Source organism: Argiope bruennichi, chromosome 2, assembly GCF_947563725.1.
Source record: "Argiope bruennichi chromosome 2, qqArgBrue1.1, whole genome shotgun sequence".
Taxonomy (NCBI): Eukaryota; Metazoa; Arthropoda; class Arachnida; order Araneae; family Araneidae; genus Argiope; species Argiope bruennichi.
In genome coordinates this window covers 94,547,545-94,570,884 of record NC_079152.1, presented here as the reverse complement: position 1 = coordinate 94,570,884, position 23,340 = coordinate 94,547,545, and the positions used below count along the sequence as shown (strand labels likewise).

The following is a 23,340-nucleotide window of genomic DNA, read 5'->3' as shown; positions in this document are numbered from 1 at the left end:
AACGTAATTTTTAGAATAATGTATCCATCTACAGAAATATTTAAGATGTTGTAACTTCACTTTCTGATTTTTCATGTAAAATTACGCAGATATTATACAGAACCTTTATTCCTTGGCATACAAAAACGAGAGAAAATCTCGCGATTAAATGTTTGATGGAAATATAAAAAGTTTGAATTTTAGTTCAAGAATGAAATAAACTGTTTAAAAGTACATAAAAAATTTAAATATTACCAAAATTAAGGGAAAATTCAAGCGATAACCAAACTTGTATCATTACAAAAAGATTTTCATATTTTGAAATGGTTTAAAAAATCAGTTTCGTGTGATAATATTTTCAGGAATTATTTTAAAAATAATTACTATTAAAACGATTAATAACTATTCTAATTGAAATTTAAAAAGTAATTGTTGCGAGGTGCATATTCTCGCCTTTCTAACTGTGGCAATTTCGGCACTTAATCTAGATTCTGCAGGACGCCACAATGTCCATACACATATATCTATCTCTTTAGTATTAGTAGAATTTATTTGATTATTCGGTCATGCTCAGATTGTTTTACTTTGATAATTTTGATGTGATAACGACATTAATAAGAGTCTCCTTAATTAATTAGAAATTGGTGTTATCCGGTTTAACGCGATGTTAGTTACATAAAATTTTAGTTAAAAAGGTCCAATTCAAATTTCACTTTACTCACATAAATGGTTACTAATACGATATCCTTCTGAAGAATGATCGACCCTATTTATTTGTTGTTAGTGTTAATTATTAAGACATAAAGCTTAGATTAATTGCTGAAAGCAATGATAATATCAGCGCTTATATTGTGCAAAGGAAGAATTGATTATCCAAATCAACTAACTGTACAAGTACTGATTCATCCATAGTGATTTAAGTTAAGCTTTGTCGTTTTCATACTGAGTGAACTTCTCAATGACAACGCTATTCAATGATTTTGGGAATCAAATTAATCCACATCAATGAGATAAGATTAGATTGGTTGTCTTACGGATTAACCAACATTATCCGGTAAAATCTTGATTTGTCAGAATTAAAGGTTTGGCATGAAATGCAGTACGCATGAGTTTGGTGAACTATGAAATGAACTATCGATTATACACACTGATTGGCGACATATCGGATTATCAATGGTGGTTGTAATGCAGTCGTTCACAATCAAATGAATTGTGCAATAGCAAAGATATTCAATGTCTCATGAAAATAGAATAATTCAAATTAATTAGAACTGTAAGTAAACTATTAAGCGAAAACTTGGATCTAATGTTTGAAATTTTCTTGATACGTATTTGTAGATACTTCAATGTCCGAAATAATTTGGTAAAAGAAAGAAGAAAAAATTTATTCGAATTCAAAATAGTGTAACATCCAAGTTTCTTCACTCTCTTTCAAAAAGCGAGAAATCAGAGAAGTTCGTTAGCCTCCATGAATAATTGCAATGACATTCGGTATTCTTAAGGGTCTGATATACCAATGAAAAGCCCATTTATCTTACGCCTATTAAGCGAATGTATGCTTAGTCATCCTTTGAAAATTCTCACAAAACCTACCTGCCCCTAAGATTCATTTAGATAAACGTCTCCAACGAATAAAGAACAAGTTTCGGGTATTCAATCAATCACATTTAACACAATTGCCGAGAAAACTTCGACGTGATATCCCGGCATCTCGGGCGTTCGTCGTAATTTCATTGAATGAACGTTTGGGGCCTTTCAGTTTATTGATAAAATTAAAGCACCGTTCTAGAATGTCATATTCAAAGATTAAGATTAATAAATGGAGACCAAAATATATGCAAAACAAAAATATAATAATTCACCCATTTTGAAGTATGTAGATAAGGGGAAAAGGTGTCAAATACCACCATGACCATTTACATATAAAATGCGAGACAACGGAATGTATAACATTAAAACAAAATTAACTCATCAAAAACGTATATCACATTTAGTGAATTTCAGTTTATTTAATAAAATTTTTATCTTATTATTTCTAATCTGCCACGCAGAATGAAATCAATTGCAGTTCCTTACACGACAGAATATTGATAACCCAATAATTAATTTTTTAAATGTTGCATTAGAATTTTCTCTTCTAATGTTACTTCCAATTATTCACCTTTGCATTCGATTCCAAAATTAATAAGAACGTGAACAAATTTCATCTTTAGATGTAGTTTGTTTTGACTGGAAATGCTTCGTTGAAAACATTTTCAGTTATGCGATATTATAAGTATTTTCAATTATGCAATATATAAAAGTATTTTCAGTGAAGTAGCTTCAATAATTTTTTACATTTAAGTATTTATTCAACAAACATGAATTAATTTATCTTGCTTTAAAAAATAATATTAAAAACTTAGTATATTTATTGCATAATGATGTACACTCCAGTTTGCTGTAATGAATTGGAATAAGTTCAAGTTAAGTACATTCAGAAATAATTCTCTGCAAATAGAAGCATACCGTTTTAAAATAACTATCCTATGCTGTTTAAAAATGTTTTCACTTTTACTATAAAATATATATGCTATAAAAGAGCTTTAAAAAACTGAAAATTTACACTAGAATTGCTTGCATAATGGCTGTCGCTATATTAAAAATCTTTTTTATAGAAAATATTTCATGGATATTAAACTATTTTAATATAGTAATATTTAAAGGTACGTTGCTTTCTAATATTAATATGCGTTGGTAATTATTGTGTAATGAGTCATTTGAGACGCACGATGCAAAAATCTTTCGCAAAATATTCTACAGGAAAGGTATTATACCGAAGGCTTCGTCCATTTCTGGCACGTATTTCGGATAGTACACAATTTTGAGAGCGTAATTTCTATAGACAAAATATTACATGCGTTGGAAGTGATTGCGTAATAAGTCATGCGATATGTATGATATAAATATCGTTCAAATGCTTATAAAATAGACCTTTGAACCTAAATCTTCCAAAATATGCACGCAGTTGTTTCTTATATATAGTTTCTCGTATGCATAATATAGAGAAATCATAGTTATCTTCAAAAAAATTCGAACTCGAGATTTTGACGAATCTCTTCGTTTACGCCCTCCCTGAGTTCACATTTGAAAACACATTTTTGGAAAATGTCTTTCAGTCTGTCTGTCTGTAACAAAGAACTCAAAAACGTTTTGATCTAGACGGATAGAATTTGGTATACGGTATTTATAATAAATTTGTAGATTTTTATCAAATTTTGAGCAAGATCCGCTAGGAGGAAGCCTGTCTGTCCGGCTGTTCGAATGTAAGTTAATGTGATAATTACAAAACAGAGAGAGCTAGATGGATAAAATTCGGCATGCACATTTACAATTTACAGTGTAGATATCTATCAAATTTTGAGTCAAATATAATGAGGAGATGACCGTCTATGGGTCTGTACTTGCAGAAATATGAAAACGCAATGAGTGAAATTTGGTATGATATTTTGAGATTATAAATGTATCTATAATTTTCAACAAATTTTTGTTTTAATAGATTGGAAGAAAAGCATCTAAAATACAGATTCGATTTTCGAATGTTATTAACCGCATGCCAAGGCTTTATGGCCAAATAACTCGCCAAGGATGACGCAATAGATTCAGGCAAAATGCTAAAACAATGCCAAGGGTTAATATTTCGTACTTTTGTACGCCAATGCCATTCAAGGCATTCTCTGATATAAAACTTTTATTTGTCCTGTTGGTTATGTCTATATTATTTTAGTAGATACTCATTAAGAGAGGTGTTTTCAAAATTTTAATTAGTTATTTATTTAAAAGTTGACCAAAATTTAAATATTCTTTAATGTCAATTAGAAAAATAATATTATTGCATGAAAATTATTTCACAGCAATTTAAAATTTAAAGAAATAACTTCTCAATGATATTGATTTTATTTTCGTATGATTTCTCCTTCAATTTAAAAAAAAAAAGTTTTAAAAAATATTCTTACATTTGTTTTACAGCAATACTTTTCTTTGTTAAAATTATAAACACGCGCATAGCAACTATATTAAATATAATATTCAAGAGTACATTATCAGTGATATAATTGATATAATCAATGGTAAATATTAAATGTAAAAAAAAAATGTTGAAGAAATGAATGTAAAACATTAACATACTACGATACGATGCATCAGATGAAAAAATTTAATCTCATATGATTTTTGGCAACATTATCACTTTTTTAATTCGTGTTCAAAGAAGTATTCTAACGTATTTTTTTTTTTCAAATGAATCGAAAATAGGAATATTGAAATCATATGTATGTTTAAGTGAAATAAACCATGTTATTATTATTGTTGATTAGAAATTTTAAGATTTTAACGATGCAGCCATTTTCCTTTCTTTACGAGAAGGATAGTGATTAGAGTTAACTTCAGATTGGTGGTTTATCGTTTTCGTAATTAGGTGAAGTCATTGAATAAAAATAAAATAAAAGTGAGGTTATTAAAAATGTAATTTTAAAAATTGGGCATGAATGATCTAACAGAAAGGCTGATGTGGAGCAGATCTTGTAACTTTTAGTAGTGAGCAAATTAATAGCACTTTAATTCTAACTATTATATCACACCAGCGGCGACATTTGCGCCAAACGATATAATGGACACATAGCAGATATTTGGCAAGAATGCAGTTTATGGAGATAGCAATATTCCAGTCCGAAAAGTAAGAAGTCACCACAAAATTACTATATCTATCTCAATAAATAAATAAATATTATTTAACTAAAGTTTCAAACTATTTTAATGCATCCGTGTGATAACACAGTGATATCACAGAATTCCATCGAAATTTGGGCTGATATCTACTTGAGTGTACCCTTTCGCATCACCAACATGCCAAAAATGCCGAATTCCCCCCAAAAAGCTGGAATACAACTCAAGAAAAAGATTAGTACACAAGTTAGCAATAGGGGACTACCCTGCTTGCTTGAGTTATCATATTAAGGAAAAATGAAGAAACACACTAAAGTAGATTTCAACAAAAATTAGCCGTGCATTCTTTGCCACAAAGTGGACATTTATGTATTTCAATATTGTTATATCGGTTATTTATAAACATATGGTAGGCATTTAAGAAAAATAACCAAATATATTTATTTTAGGAGTTTTTAAATATCCAACAATTTTCCTGGATTTTAATGAAAAAGATTTCAAATTTTATTCTATTAAAAACATTTTTCCATCGTTTTATTATCGTGAGCATCTTTGTTTAGAAATTCATTTTGATTTTCGTGAAATGAGTGATAAAGTGATGTAATTTCTACGTTAAGCTCATATTGAGAAACATCGCCATGTCTTTTGTGAGGAAGTCTATTTATAGAAAGAATATATCCTTGAAAATAAATGGATCAAAAGAAAATGAAGCTAAATAAGTGCAAAAAGAAAAGAACCGATCCAGCAATACGTCTGAGACACATGATAGTTACAATTGACGGTTTGCTTTTCATTTTCTCTTCCATAAACTTCCATCGCTATTCAGAACTTGTATCTCCATTTGTTTACTCTCCTAATTGTGAGTGTAGACTTCCGAAGAAAAACTATTTCTTTAGCGCCATTACTCTGCAGTTATTTGCTGTATAAGTATGAGAAGTTAACATTTATATTCTTGGAAATAATGCCGAATATATTATACAAATGAAATTGTTATTTGCTATTTATTAACTTTCATTAAAATGGGAAGATAAATACAGTTTAAACCAGCGAAAGTGATCTCCCTAAAGCTTTCTCGGATACTCTGTAATAATAACAGAAAACGCCTTTGTTATGACAGAAAACGTTTTACGTGGCATTGGAGTACAATAGTCACGATATTTTAACTTTTAGTGTAAAATTAGCATTTTTTACTGGATCTATCTTGTTATTCGTGGCAAGTTATTTGGCGAATAATCTCTGGCACTCGTTAATAGTATACAAAATCGAATTTGTGTTATAGAAACGTTTTTGTTAACTGATTGTGTAGCACCAGAGCTGTAACGGGTCAACGGATGGGATGGTAGCACCATAAGCACCGTTTTTGTTAACTGATTGTGTAGCACCAGAGCTGTAACCAGTCAACGGATGGGATGGTAGCACCATAAGCACCGTTTTTGTTAACTGATTGTGTAGCACCAGAACTGTAATGTGTCACCGGATGGGATGACAGATCTCTGCGAACATTCTGGCAACCCCTGACACCGGAAACAGAGTTTTTCCGGAGTTTTTCCTCAGTCTGTGTGCGGTTCACTTGCTTGCATGTGAGTAACCCGTGTTTACTTAAATAATGTAATTTTTATAGAATTGGTTAATTAAAATTTCTTTTATATTATTACTTGACTAATACCTATAAATGGAACAAAAATTTCATACAAAACTGTACTTGTAGTCGCAAAATTCCATACCAAATTTGATATATTTAAGTTACTGCGTTTTAGAATTATCGTGTTTACATGTTTCTGAAAGTACAGACAGTCAACCTTTAATTGGATTTAGCACAAAGTGTGACAGATATCTACAATATAGATGTTAAATCTGTATCGAATTGAATCTATCTAATTCTGTAATTATAGTGTTATTATTCGAACAGCCGGACAAACAGATTTTACCCAAACCTTTAATAGAAATATGCAAATTCGGTGTAAAAAACTGAATACCAAATTTCAACCTTCTAGCTCAAAACATTTTTGAGTTAACTTTGTCACTGACAGACAAACTGACATTTTTTGAAAATGTTTTTTCAAAAATGTGTGTTGGGGGGGGGTCTAAAACTTGGGGATTCGTCAAAATTTCAAGTTCTAATTTATTTTTTTTTAATTTTTACTATACTTTCTCTATACTATGTATAAGAAAAAATAAAAAATGGGGAGCAAATTCAGCGATATGCATTAAGACACATCGTAGTTAGACATATAGTGTTTTTTTTACTACTTTTTAGTATTTGAAGTACATAAAGAATAAATATTTAAATCATCAAAACATTCGACTTCGAGATTTTGAGGGACCTTTACATTCAAACTTCCCAGAATCCGGAAAACGCATTAATGAATGGAATCATGCAAACACATGGACTTATGTCTGTTTATTCATTTTGTTGTTATTACAGAAAACCAGCGGGTAGTGCTCAGCTAAAACGTTTCTCACATACTCTCTAATAAAGATGATATCCTAATAGATCTTGGAGAAGGCCGCCAATACATTGCTTAGCAATGGCGTATAGTAGTTACGGAATATTAACCCTTGGCTTGAATTTAGCATTTTTACTGAATCTATCGTATGATCCTTGACGAGTGTGTTGGTGATGAATCCCTCATATGCGATCAAACGTATTCAAAAATCAAATTTGCATTTCAGATGCCTTCTTTCCGACCGATTAAAATAAAAATTTGACATGAAACTACACTAAGAAGTACAAAACCAAATTTCATATATTTAATTCATTGTGTTTATGAGTTAGCACATTTACAAGTTTCTGAAAGGACAGACAGAGATGATCAACCGTTAGTTGGATTTGGCTCAAATTTGATATGTCTACACCATAGATGTTAAATCACATTATATGATATTGGTACACTATAGATGTTAAATCACATTACATGATATCGGTACACCATAGATGTTAAATCACATTATATGATATTGGTACACTATAGATGTTAAATCACATTACATGATATTGGTACACTATAGATGTTAAATCACATTACATGATATCGGTACACCATAGATGTTAAAGCACATTATATTGTGCCGGTACACCATAGATGTGTATCTAATTCTATCTGTCTAGTTCTCTTTGCCTTGTAGTTATTGTGCTAATTTAGATTCGAACAGCTAGATATACAGACTTCTCCTGATTGGTATTTGCTTAAAAATTCATAGAAATCTACACATTTGGTTTAGAGCATGTATACCAAATTTCATCTGTCTATCTCAGAGCTATCTTAATCACATATAGACAGATGGACTTTACAAAATGTGTTTTTCTAACTCGGGAGGTGGGGGGGGGGTTCTAAAACATGGTGATGCGTCAAAATCTCAAGTTCGAATTTTTTGACGATTACTATATTTTTTCTGTACTTCGAATACGAGAAAGTAAAAATGGTATTTTGAAAACATTAATGAATAAATTTAATATAAACTTTTCCTAAAAACTCAATTTAATTAGTGTACTGAGTAATAGATGCTTTTTTACTTTCCTTTGTTAATTTGCATGTCATTTTTGCAAATATAGTTCATACACGAAATATAATTTTTTTTTTTAATTATTTCAAATGGAATAACAAAATGTACAAAAGAAGTTTAATTTATCAGTCGAACCACTAATAATTAAATATTCGAACGATGTATTGTCATCTGGAATACATAAGCGTCTGAAACTAGAAAATTCTAACTCTCCAAAAAATAATGGGGAGATTAATTAAAACTTCTATATTCTTCGACATTAAACAAGTCAATTCTCCTAAAAGTGTATAAAAAAAGGGAGTTAAAGCTGAAAATATTAGTTTCTAAATGTAATAAGATAATTTGAGTAGTGAATATTGCGATAGATTGATAATGCAGAGATTGTTGATCTCTGAGCATGGTGTTAATATTTGTTTGATAAATATTTATGTACAAGAAAAATTAGAACTAACAGCTTTTACACTCTTTGGCTTATTCTTAACATTCGATTTTTTCCTTCCCATCTCAGATTTATAATTTTTCAAACATCCATTCAAAGTGCAATTTATTTATAAAATAAGTAAATGGTTTCTCTTCCCTAGTCTGATAACTATATTTCATATAATTAGCAGCACGGTTCTAATGGAAAAGCTTAAGCACAATATCTTATCCCTGCTTTTATTAATGGCACTTATTATTCCTTTCAAATTAATAAGTTTCACCGAGAGCACTTTATTTTCTTCTTTTAGCTATAAAATAAAATGTTGACATTAAATTATAGCGAAATATTATTTATTTCACTGTCGATATGTTCCGCACTGGGCTCCAAAAGTGTCGATAAATCGATTATCCTAACTAGAAATCCATTATCTGGTAGCCGTCCAATTTGAATTATCGGATGTTCTAACGCAATAAAAACTCAAAAATTAGGCCTAAAGCCAAGTCGGATGTCTTTTTTTTAAACTTCTTTAGTTATTATTATTTGATTAAGGAGAGTAATTTATGGTAATAGGAATAAAAGTTATTTGCAAAAACTGTTATCTATATAAAAAAACAAATACCTTTCAGGAGGGTTTATTCTCACGCTTAAATTAATAGAAACTATAAAAAGGAATATTACTAGAAATAAAGCATGAGATCAAAATATCTTCTAGACGAAGAATAATTGATTTTCCACCGGTCAAATAATCATGTCAATACCATATAATTTTAAAATGTACTCTGTCGAACAAAATGTACAGCAATATTTCAAGACGTACATAAATTTTTAATTTTTTTTAAATTATTTCTTATATATTTTATAAAAAAAAATGAGCAAAATAATGGAAAAGATTTTGAACTTTACAGTGCAAAATTTTAAACTGAAAAAAAATTCAAAAGTTTTAAAACATATATAATTTTTGTAGCATACTTATAATTCGTTAATTTTTGTGCATTTGGTTAAATTTTAACTACACTCATATCCATAAATTAAAGATAATTCAGAATTATAAGGAAATCGAACTCTAAAGTAAAAATTTTACTTGTAGAACTATTACATACATCTTTTACGCGGTAGAATTACTGCTCGTCTGGAATGTAGGCGTACTCAGATGAAAGCATATAAGGAATTGGAATCGCTCAACGTGTCATTTAGGTTTTGGCAACTAATTCAAGATGGCGGAAATGTCAGTAGACGTTACAGTGCAGGTCGTCACCGTATTGCAACACCGAATGACGACAGGTATTTACCTGAAGCTGTCAAAAGAAGCAGACGGAACACAGCATCAGACGTGTCTCGTTAGCTCTCTTCAGCCATTGGTACGGCAGTTTCAATGCATACCATGTAAAGACGTTAGGACATATTGGTCTATATGTTCTCAGGCCTGTCAAATGTGCTCCGCTCATGGCAACTCACTCTCTCCATCGGTTAACCTGGAGTAGTGAACACGCAATCTGGACATTGTCGCATTGCGTGTTATGAGATGTTTTCCGAACGAGTCTAGGTTCAGTTTGCAGTCTGATTCACTTCGAACATTCTTAGAGAGAACTGCAGGTACCCGTTACCAACAACAGAACGTCACTTAACGGACTGTTACGGTGATGCAGGATTGATCGTTCGTGGCCTAATTATACTGGGCTCTTGATCAGAACTAAACCATGACAAACCAAAGGTATCGAGACATCATTCTACATGTACGTACATTCATCATCAAACATGTACGTTTGTTTCAGAATACCATGGGCGTAGAATTTGTTGATGGATGGCAATGTCCATTCCCACATCGTAAAAGAATACCTTCAATCTCAAGATATTACCGTACGGAATGAGCATAATTCTCACCTGACTTGATTTCAATAGAGTATGTGTGGGACATACTTGGCCGATAAGTTGCAGTCCGTCAACCACTTCCTACGTGTGTACAGGAAACTCAGAACGCATTGCTTGTTGAGTGGAGTAATCTTCCTCCATAATTCCTCCAGCTCGATAATTTGATAGCATGCCTAAGCTTATGTACGGATTGTATTTCCTCTTCTGGGAGATTAAAAGTGAATTAACCATCATACTAGCCATGTAAAGTTAAGTTTTTGTTAGGTAAATATTTTTTGTAATTGCTCCTGGAAGCAAAAATCACAATTTTTACGTACGTTTGTTTTGCTTCTGAATCCTTATTTGCCGGAGCTGGCGTTATCTTTAATTTATGGGCATGAATTTACTATTTTGTAATTTTACAAATGCATCAATAGCAATCATATACAAAATTTAATAATAAAAATATTTTATATGTTCTACAACAACATTTTTACCATACGTTAGAGAATTTACAAAATGTTATGTACATAAAATAATGTCAAGCCTTTAAAATTGACTTTTTTATAGTTTTTGATTTTACGAATCTTGAATTTACATATTCATTGATTATTAATTAGAATATCAAATTCAAAAAGAAACCTGCTCGAATCCTCTTACATGTCATCTTATGAGAAAGATTTAAACCATGCGTCAACTGTCATCGAAATTAGAATCTGATTATAGAAGGCAGCCCGCAGCTACCTTAGATTTCTCCATTTAATGGGAACGATATAAATTACGCATCATTTCTCAGTTAAATTATAAATTTCATGAGAAATGATGCATAATTTAGAAATTTCAATATCTCATTCTGAAGCGACATAAACTATTCTAGGATGAAATTCTTAATTTCTAAACCGCACCCACCTGAGCTGTCAATCCGCCCACTACCTTACTCTCCACACCAATCAAAGGACATTTAAATTCAGATTTAACTGTCGCTAGTAGTGGAACATTTCTCAAATCCCTTCAGTAAAATTCCTATCGTCCCCATGAAATCATTTAGCAACGATAAGGTGACCTTTTGGCAATATTCACATAAACTCATGGTCAAATACTGATGATAAAACCATGGTCAAAGGCTGAAAAATCTTTTTTTTTTCAGACAATGGATTTTCAAATGGTATGTCTTTCTTTTCTAATTTTTTTTTATTTATATGCTTTACTACAATTGGTTAGTAAAAGTTAAATATGGTAAGTTCATTTTCCCCAGAAATTAAAGATTGCAGTCTAAATTAAAATCTGATGGTACTACTTTTTAATAGTTTATATTTATAATATATATATATATATATATAATCGTTGTGAGAAAATTGATTTGCAATAAATTGGGAGGCTGATTGGTATGCTTGCGGTATTTATTAGATATAATAAAATATGTAAAGATAAATACATTTTAGGTATTTAATTATAAAAATTTAAAATTAATGCATTGAAGTTTAAAATAAGATAAGTTATCCAGTAGAATATCCATGTCAGAGCATGAGTTATAGAATAAAGAAAAGGGTAAATGTTGGAAAACATTTTAGAGTCAAGATCAGTGGGACTTAGGAACCGAAATCAAAGAATTTAAAATATATTTTTTATAACTTTGCGAACTTAAAAGCCAATATTTAAGCTTCAACTAAAAACATAAGTAAACCAGATAAAGAAGGAATGAAAATCTAATCTAATTAAGTTAGTTAAATCCAGTGAAACACAAGACATATGCTTTAAATACATTTTCGTATACGACGTCACGACCAATCAAAAGCTTAGAGTATAAATCATGACTTTAAGTGTAGAAACAATTTACATTAAGATGCAAATCTTGATTTCTAAAAGTAAGTTACAATATACACTGATCCATGTTTAATCAAACATATTTTTGATGAAATAAGATACCAAATCCTCTGTTTTCTAATTAGAAAACTCTCGACATAGAATCCCGCCATAAAATGCATTAACAATTTAAAGTTTTGGGAAAGTTCTATTGGAGATTCAGAGTTATGATTAATTTGCGGAACCAGATGGAAATTATACTGAATTTATACGAAAGTACTTTCTCATAGAATTATTTGGACTTGTTCTCAATTCTATTTTTCAGCTAACACGCTGAGTAAAATAGAAAATCAAATCAAACATAATTTGAATTTTGAGCAGCAACTTTTATAGTTAGCAAAAATTGAAAATTTTGGCACAAACATATAGTAACAAATTGCTTAAATAAACATAACTTATTGCTTTCCTTATAATGTACATCTTCTTCTAAAAAGGGTAAGGAAATGGCTATTTGGTCATGGTGAATTTGATGAAAAGATAAAAGGTTTTCATCGACAGACATGTATTAATATTCTTTCACTGAAAGTAATAAATGAAGCAAATTATTATTACTAGTTTTACTTTTTGTGCGTACCGGACTGCCGGAAAATTCTTCAACAAAAATGTAACATTTCAGCAAAAACTAGCCAGTCGCTCTGTTTCATTTATCAATACATAATCCTTTTCTCTTCTCATCCTTCAAATTTATTCGCATTTAAAAATATAACTAATGTTACTTTTATACTATAGTCTAGAATAATTATCCACCTAATAGGAAATTGTTTTGTTCAATATTCATTAGTGTTCATATGAGATGTAACAAGTTAATCACATTTAGACCGTGCTACCAGTTTGGAGCTATTATTTGATCAAATGATTAAGAATATTCTGGATCTGATCACAAATTAGCTGCTAATGGAGTATTCTGAAAGTTATTGTTATATGTCGCAAAATCTAATGAATGTAATGAGGCTGAATTAAAAGACTATATCCTAATATCATATACCAATATTCTTTGGCAACCAACTAATTATTTGTTTCGTCTCCCAACTAAATTTTTCCTGGTTAATGTTGTTAAAAATTTTAATCAACTATTTTAAATAACTTGGTCTTATTGATTTCTTCAGAAAAATATTTTTAGGCTTTAAATTTTGATAAGCATACAATTCATATGACATTAGAAATCTTAAGAGGTTCTATCTATTATTACTATGCATCCTTACCTTAATATACCTTACTTTCTGTCAACTTCTCTAAAACTCGCATATATATATATATATATATATATATATATATATATATATATATATATATATATATATATATATATATATATATATATATATATATATAATATAGTGCGCCCGAATGCTATTCCTACCTTAGCTAAGCATTTTGCCTCTAAGTATTTTCTAGACTTTTAACGCGTTCATTTCTAATCTAAAACAATAACTTGTTAAATAACTTCTTCAAATCATTTGTTTCCAACCTAACAGTAATTTGTCAAAAGTCAGGATAGTAATTCTGATTCAAAAAAAAATCTACAACTTAAATTGCGACTTTTATTAAAATCTTCAGTATTCTTCCAAAGTTTTTATAATTTTGTCTTATCTTTCGAGAAATATTTAATATTCTTACGATTCTTATTAGAAAATATGCGTGAGTGTCTGTGTTTCATTTCACCACAAAACACACTACTTCCCTTATTCCGTGACTTTATGCGAAAACCAGGAAAGGGGAACGTACTCTCTGTCTTGTGGACTTTGTCACGACATTCGAAAATATGTCTTTTTTTTTCCCCATATCCACTCCCCACGATACATTCAGAGAATAAAGACCAGGATAAAAGGAGAACCGGAGAAGAAATCCTAGGTTATTTAAATATACGAAAAAGTCAATGATAGAGTACTGATATTGATTGTTCTTCAGAATGAAATAAAAAGATTTTTAGCGTGCATCTATTTACGAAAAAAAGTTTCATTCAATTATAGAAAGAGAGCTTTGGAATTGTAAGAGAGGGTATCGTTTAAAAGAAAGCTAAGAAATAAGAGCAATGAAAAAGGTTATTCAAAAGTTTGTCCGAAATCGCCTTAAGCAAGGCAAACACCTTTTTCAAAAGGTCTTAGAAAGGACATGTTCAAGCAGATAAATGGTTTGTTCTATTTCTGTCAAAACTAACCAGCTGCATATGAGTGGTGCTTATCAGAAGAAAACATTCGGTGTTCTTTTACCAATATTTTAAGGCTGTTTGAAACGATTTAATATGTCGATTTCTAGCCTGTGTTTCTGCTGACATCGAGATATAAAAGTTCTTCATTGTGCACCATACTACTGTTAAGAGTTTATATAGCAAAAAAATATATCATTGATTAAACTGTACCAAATCTAAAATTTTCTATGTAACAGGTTATAAAAAATATAATGTAGCTGATTTACAGAACTGTAGGTATAGGAAATCGATATTGTTTATATAAAGAAATAAAATCTAATTTCAAAAATGTAAATATGACTATTTTTGCAATAAATATGCAAATAATGATGCTGAAGTCCATAAAATTAAAAATATTCTAATTAAACGAATCAGTTAAAATATTTTTTTGTGAAAATTTCAGTGGTATTTAACTTATTTTCTATCGAATAGTACAAAATAATCGCTCTATGTACCACACATTCTATTGCCACAAAATACCCACTTAATATCTTTATATCTTCACGATATTACGAGATATTCAGTATATCACAAAACATCATGGAGTTGCGTACATTTTTATTGCACAAAAAGAGAAGCGAACAATAAGGAATAAATAAAAATTACCTCTTCCTATTAAAGCAACAAGTGTCCTTCAAAATGTTTTTTTAAAATTTTTTTTTACATTAATTTATAATATTTAAGAAAAATATCATAGAGATTGACACCATATAAAATCTCAATGCAATATTGGTATTCCTGATGTATGAATAATAATTATAATATTTAAATACAACTTATTGCTTTTATGATAAATGTTCCAAACTCACTAAAATTATTTAAAGTCAGTTAAATTCTTCTTAGTTTCCCAAGAAATGTTCACGCAAAAGTTGCATCAATTTTGAGTTTGAGAAGAAAATCCAAAATGAAAACGCATAATAATATTTTACATGAAAGGAAATATATACACTTTAATTACAAAATACTTTCAAAGTGTAAACCAAACCATTCACAAAATTTCACATAATTCAGAAAGTTTGATAAATATTTTTCTTGCTTTGAGATAGTACACTTTTTAATAAACAATTGTTTTTATTGGTTTAAATTTATTCAATTAAAAGCTTTAGTTTGAATCTTTCTTTATATATTTAAATCTTCTTCATGAATTTAAAACATAACTTTCATGTATATATTTGAAGCATAATCCTAGAAATATATAATCTGAAAAATAATGTTTTAAAATTTTTAGCTTTAAGCCCCAAAAATGCTGAAATACTATTATAACAGATTGCTTAATACACTTATGTTTCAAATTTAAATATATTTATATTATTTAAATATTTTTTAAATAATGAGTCATCAATTTTTTTTATAAAACCAGAGGGAATGGTCTTTCCAAAACGTTTCTCACATTTTCTTTAATAAAGTTGTTATCCCACGGAATGCCTTGTATGGCGCTAGCATACAATAATTATGAAATATTAACCTTTGGCGTGAATATATCATTTTTACAGAATCTATCATGTAATCCTTGGCGAGTTATTTGGCGATGAATATCTGATATGCGATTAATAGTATCCGAAAATCGAATTTGTGTTTTAGAAGTGTTTTTCCCAGTCAGTTGAAGCAAAAAATTGACACAGAACTGCAATGGTAGTGACAAAATCTCATACCAAATTCGATATATTTAAGTCAATGCGTCTTTGAGTTTTTGATAACGTTTTCATGTTTCTGGAAGTACAGACCGACAGACGGACAATCCCTTGTCTATCTAGATTTCTTTGTTTTGCAGTTATCGTGTTAAATTATATTCTAACAGCCTAACAGACCGCCTTCCTAGGAGCGGAATTTGTTCAAAATTTGATAGAAAGCTCTAAATTTAGTTTAAAATGTGTTTTTTCGAACTCAGGGGGGTCTAAAAGGTAGAGATTTCTCAAAATCTCGAGTTCGAATTTTTTGACGATTACTATACTTTCTCTATACTACGTATACGAGAAAGTAAATAAGGTTGTGGTACCTTATTTAAAAGTTTCAAGTGTTCATAAGTCCTCCAAAATTCTATCGCAATACAAATTTTTTTAATAATTGATGACTAATATCACCTAACATTTAATGTAAAAATTGAAGAAACGTTTTATCATCCAAAAATGGTCTTGGAAAAGCCCTAAGTGTCTTTCACAGATTTTGTTTAAAATTCCATACTCTAAAAGGAGCAATAAGCACAAACAGAAAATAACCAACAAATTTTCTGCAGCAGAATTCTATATTATTATATCTGCTTTTAATATATTCAATAAATTTAGTCACTAGAAAACCTTTCTTTTGTGTGAACTTCTTTGTTTATTACTCTGCTTATTAATATAGTAACTTTACAGGTATGGATCTTTCTTAGAAATTTTACAATAATACTTTTGTTTAAAATCTAAATCTAAATCTGTTAATAAACTGAAATTAATCTAAATCTGTTAATGGACATTTAGCAGATTATTCCTTTTCAGACATTTTATAACTGCTACTATTTTTATTTAGTTAAAATATTATTAAAAGGTAAAAGCAAACGATTTTTTCTTTGATAAACAAATTTTATTAATATTATTTCGTTTATTTTTTGTATATCAGCTGATGAACAATTGTAAACCTTTTGGAATCTGGCAATGGTTTGTAACATATGTTAAGTTGAAAGAATAAACAAGCCGATGGAATTCTAAAATGCGTGGAGTATTATTTTAGTTTTTAAGAATTTAAGATGCTCTGCAAGCTATAGTTTGAAGCTTTAGAAAACGGATAATTTTCTAGAAAGCATGCAAAATTTTTATTTTACTTTACTAATTTTTGAAATTTATTTTTTATGACAAGATGTATTTTGATTTATTATTTCTACATAGATTCTTTTACAAAACCAAATAAATGCTAATGTAATATGTTTAAGAAAAAGTTATTTACCTACTGTTCTTTACCATATATACAACGTTATTCAAATTTAATATCAAATTACTAGAGAATTTCTGTGGAAAAACCATAAATTGGATCATAACCAAATGTTGAGAACGTATTCTCCAGAAAATGATGTTATATCTGCAGATCAAAAAGGATTTTTTCATTATTTAATATTATTTAATTTTGTTATTAAAAAACATTTTTAGCTGTCTTATTTTGGTCTATAGGGGGAAAGAATCTGGTGGTATAAAAACATTTCTTTTTTTAAAAAAAATTGTGAGATTATAAAAATATTTGTGATCTTATTTTCATTATTACTTGTTCAATAATTGCTGCCGCTATTTTCATTTGTTTTCCGGGCCTGTCAAAGTTTCTGTATGAAGTCCTCTCTCTTTTATTTCAAGTCACTTCAAAAACACAGAATCATTCGCCAACGCTTCGTAATAAAAAAGGGAACTTCGGCCGATACTTTTTACCTGTCGAAATGCCTTAAAGGCATAAAATTAAAAGATTTTAGGATAGGATAAATGAAATAGAATGTCAGTTTCGAATCGAGATCTTGGGATTTCTTACGTTTTCCAGAGGAAACTCCACCAACGTAGAAATAGTTTAAAAGACAGTTTTATAAATTTTTCTTAGAAGCTATACAAATGTTTAGTTCTTCAGGGCTTCAAACCAAAGAAATCTATTCTACAGAAAACAATTTAAAATGTTCCGAGATGATTTTTTAAAGTTATCTGTAGTGAAAAATAAAACTTCCATCGTGTTTATGTGATATTTTAAATGGATAAAAATATGAGAGGATAATTTATATTAAAAAAATATATTTGCTAATTTTTATTATTTTCGTCGACTCTTATTCATTTGTTCTTGTCTTAATGTACATTTTAATTTCTGACAAATATTATTTGTACGCAGTGTAAAAGCGGTTTTATATAAATTAAACATAAGATATTAAAAAATCTATATTGCTATTATAAAAAAAAATTAATCATTCATCAATATTATAAAATGAGTTAGAATGTATGACTTAACTGAAAGACAGAAAATTCTATTATAATGTGAAAAGGTAATTATGTATTGTATGATTAAAAGTAAAAGGAAGTTAAAATTCACAATTATTTTTCTCTCACAATTATTCTTTCACAATTATATTTTTGTTGAATTTTCGAATCAATTAATCAATCATAATTACATACATAACAATATAATTATATTATATCATTAACAATCAAATCATAATAAGCAATTAATAACAGGAAGTATTTTGAATCAGAATAATTATAAGTGATTTTATTAAATAATCTCACTATAAATCATTCTAATTTTTATTTTAGGTGTTTATACCACAGAAGAAAATGCTACCTGACAATGTGACCGTCTTAAGGTAAAGATTTTACAGATTTCTTTTTTTATTTTATATGCAATTTATTAAAAATAATATTTAATAAAAATATTGTTATATATTTATTTTTATTTCGTAAAAAAATTTGGTTATTCTGATTTTAGAAAGGAAACTTATTTTAAATTATAGACTATGGAATCCGATAATAGCACTTTAATTAAAGAAATATTGATAAAGTTCATCTCTTTCAATGATTTTTTATAAATTTCTGCAAGGTTCAGTTCATTATTCATTTAAAACATTTGCTAAACACGTCTCAAACACTTTCGGAATAATTCTTATCTTATCATTAAGCCTTAATTAAGCACTTTTTTCTCTTAAATTTCGAAAAAACTGAAATATGAAAGTGCTTTTTATTTATTTTTCCATACTCTATAGAATTCAGGGAAACACTTTTTTGAATGAAAATTTTATCATTTACACACACAAATTAATAATAATAATAATAATTTAATTATTATGATTATGAAATATTTTTCTTCCTGTATTAGTCTATAACCTAAATCTAAAATAAATGAAATATTGTTTATATTATTACCAAATACAAAAGTTGCATAAATAATGCAGACGATTTTTGGCGGAATTGCAATAAAATATTTTTCCGTTCCTTTACTAATGCTGTTCTTAGAATTCGCATACGAATAATTCCGAAAGATCCGTTATTGCCACCACACACAGATCGATAAACTTTCCCTCTATCTATGTTATTTATCTTCTCGTCGATTTCAAGGTACATATTTCCATTAAATCTTCACAGGGTTTCTGTAATCATTAATTTTAAGAAAATGTGAAATCGTTCTTCAAACAGAAAAATGCATTTTGATAATCTTTAGAGATGCTGCTCTATGACACATTTCCAGATTTATTCTGAATACAACTGGATCATCAGAAACCGAACATTACCGTAGATTCTATATATAAATAATATTTCTTCTTTAGAGAAAGTATTAATGTATGTAAGTTATTTGAATTTTAGTTGCGCGTGGGTTTTCAAACATTAACTTAGAATCAAAATATTATTCCTGTGATTTATATTTGGCATATATCTTCAGAAATCACTCATATATTATGGTTTTCCAAAAACAATTCTTAAGAAAATTATAACATCATACAGCTTTTATTCATATTGTATGAGCTTAATTTTTTATATAACATAAAGAGTCCCTTAAAAGGATTTTAGTTATAATTTAATTGCTTATATGTTTCAAAGGGTTGATTTTTATAATGTATACAATGTCGTAATGTATAAAAAATTCATTTTGAATAATTTTAATTATATCTTGATTGCTTATATGTTTCAAAAGGGGATTTCATCATGTATATAATTTCGGAATCCATAAAAAATCCTTTTAAATAATTTTAATTAGATCTTGATTGATTATATGTTTCAAAAGGTGATTTTAAAATACATATTATTTCTAAATGCATGAAAGTCAAGAAAAAATTGTGTTAAAAAATTTTTTAAAAAATAATAAAATGAACTTTAAAAAAAACTACCTTTTCTTAAGCAAGGGAGAGAAGATAATAATTATTTTATTAAAAATTTCGAGACCAAAACTAAAATGGGAAAAGTGTAATAATAATAAATCAGGAATTTAAATATCAATGAAAAAATACTGCCATCACCAATATAATTGCACCTAAGATCTGGAAAAAATTGAAACAACTTGACTAATTTTTTTTTCCTTTAGCGAATTCTGTACACTTTTTTCAAATATTCGTGTATTTTTCGAATTTTTAAAAGGGATTTTAGATGTCAAGAAATATTACTATTAAAATGAGATAAGTAATCATGAACTTTACGATAATTCTATGTTGCACTTCGCTATTTCTGTTGTGATTAATAAAGATCTGATTAGAGGAAAAGTATTTGAAAATTATAATATATCTCACAGAATAATTTTAAAGAGTTGAGTATATTCCATTCGGAGAAATTTAAGGCAACAAGCTTTATTGAACATTATTGAGATGACCAATTCCTTATTTTAGTAGGCAAGTGATGCCACTTTAAGCTTCTCATGAAATTTTTCTTCGATTCTTTGGGAAACGGAATTACACAATTTTACAATTGACGGAAAATTAATTCCTTCTAAATATTTCTATTGTAAATAAAATTAAGGAGAGGTTCTTCTATTTTTCAGCTCGTTAATTAAACAAAAATCAAAGGAATAACCATAACAGTAGAGATGATTCTGGTTGTGTATTTTTTTACAAGACACATATGACGAACATGAACTGTTGAAGTTCAGCGTGACGTAGAAAATTAATGATAAGGTGCTTCAAAATGCTTGTTATGCTTGGAATGCTTGTTAGGATAAAGTTGTTACGGAAAAAACTCTTGCGTATTTTGCTAATAAAGTGACTCCTTGTTCGGAGACGAGGAGTTTGAAGTATTCTACTTTCATACGAATAACAGAAGAAAAAATCTTCTACATCCCAAAAATCAAGTTTTTATTATTACAGAACTTATGTGCAAAATAAAAATAAACAAATATAAAATTGAAATCTGCTATCTCAAATTTCAAGTTATCATGTGAGAACATTACTTTTTAAATCACATTATTTTTTTTTAAGTCACTCCAACAGAAAAACATCATGTTTTCCCATGACTCATATTTTGCAATCAACAACATTTAGAAAAGCTATTGTTCTTGACCATCTCAAAATCAAACGAGTTCTAATTTTTTTTTCTCGAAAACAATTTTTTTTCGGGAAAAACCAGTTTATGTCAGTTTTAAACAATCACTTGTCTATCATATTAAATATGCCTAGATATTTAGAAAACGATGTTAATTTTTTTCGCCATCTCAAAATCGTTCGAGCTTCAAACATTTCTTTGTCAGCTAAAAAAGTTGAAATTGAAAATTTAAAAAAATATTATATACCTTTCGATGCCTTCTCTCGTTGTTTTGCGTTGATTCCCGTTTTCTTCTTTTTGCTCCTTCGGGAGATAACTTCTTATGACCTTGTCCTTTACTGTCCAGATAGGAGAATCGGGTACAAGTTGCACATTCACACCAAGTTGTAATTTTTTGTTGGTGATAAGTCGCTAAATATGACAACCTTCTTTATCAATTTTTAATAACCCTAAAAGCGAATGCCGCAAAAGTGATAAATCACCAATTGTCTGGCTGTGCAATTTGAGGCATCACAAACCACGAACCAAAATAACATTTTGTTCTCACCTGACAGCAATAAGAAATTATGTACAAAATTTCAAGTACAGAATTGAGCCTTCTTACAATGAAGCAATTGAAAATTTACCTTTTCTTATGAAATTTAAACATTTTTTTATACTTTAAGGTTTACGAGTTTAACATTTAAATTTGGATATTTTGAATATTTTTGCATAGTTTTCTTTGCTATGAAATGTTAATTTTAATGTGCAAAGTGTTTTCACAGTTTAAGAAACTTTATTTTCATGTGTTATTTGGGGGATATAAGCTGGTTTTTAATAAACTTGACAAAGTTGCCCCGTTTCAGGGTAATTTTTTCAACGTTTTTTTTTTTTAATGTATAAATGTTTATTTAAATTGCCATGTTTATATATAATGCAAAATAATGATATGGAATAATGATTTATAACTATTTTGTAGTATTCTTATATATTGCTGGATTATAATGCAGTTGAAATAAAAGGAACAAAAATTGACATAGTTCTCAATTTACACCATATGAAAAAATGCATTTTGCAGGCTTTCATTCTTAAATTTGGAAATATTACCTTTATATATTTCGATGCAATAATCCTTAACAGAAAATTTAACAATACCAAAGTCATTTAAATTAATTATTCTTGAAATCCGATTCACAGATTTTTTCTTCTTTATCTTAATCAATCCTTGATGAAGCATAACTTAATTCAAGACCGCAGGCAAAGATTTGTTTATTTTACATTAGAGGAATAATTACTCAATATTTAATGTATTAGATAGCTGAAAATTAGAATACGATTTTAGAAATTAATTTGTCAAATTCATTAAAACCATAAATTAGAAACTTCAGAACCCTTTGTTAAAGGCAAATAACATTTATTTTTATCAAACTACCTCAGATTCAATGAAATCAAGATTATTCAGGCGTGTGAGATAAATAAGAGAATCTCTTAATAATTAGTATTATAATTACTGCTGTAATAGAATTTGCGGGAACTATATTTGGGATTAAAAATAGAATGTGTCATGATCTTTGCTACTTCAGTTTCGGAAATTGCAACGTAACTATATTGCAAATTTCATTGCATTTCTTTTTATGAAATTTGAATTGAAATAAGCTTTAAAATTTTTAATTTATCTGCTGTATTAAGAAAATAAATAATTTTTATCCAGCATTTTGAATATTATCTCTAAGGTATCGAATTTTCTTAAATAAGAATTCTTCATCAGAAAAATAACATAATCTTAAGAAACTAATTATTACACAACTAAATAGAAATTCATAATTAAAGATTTAGTTCCCTTGCTTGATGAACCGTAAGTATTATCTTTACCATTTTTAATTATCTTATTTTAC

General features: G+C 28.6%; 1 protein-coding gene across 4 annotated transcripts in view; it reads left to right on the top strand.

The window, feature by feature from the left end:
- Positions 1-23,340, top strand: part of LOC129961908 (potassium voltage-gated channel subfamily H member 8-like) — a 437,717-nt gene that overhangs the window by 105,961 nt on the left and 308,416 nt on the right. For all 4 annotated transcript variants that reach the window (XM_056075539.1, XM_056075537.1, XM_056075538.1 and 1 more), the window contains exon 2: positions 18,761-18,810. The gene's annotated coding sequence lies outside the window, so the exon portion shown is untranslated. The remainder of the gene's footprint in view (positions 1-18,760; positions 18,811-23,340) is intronic.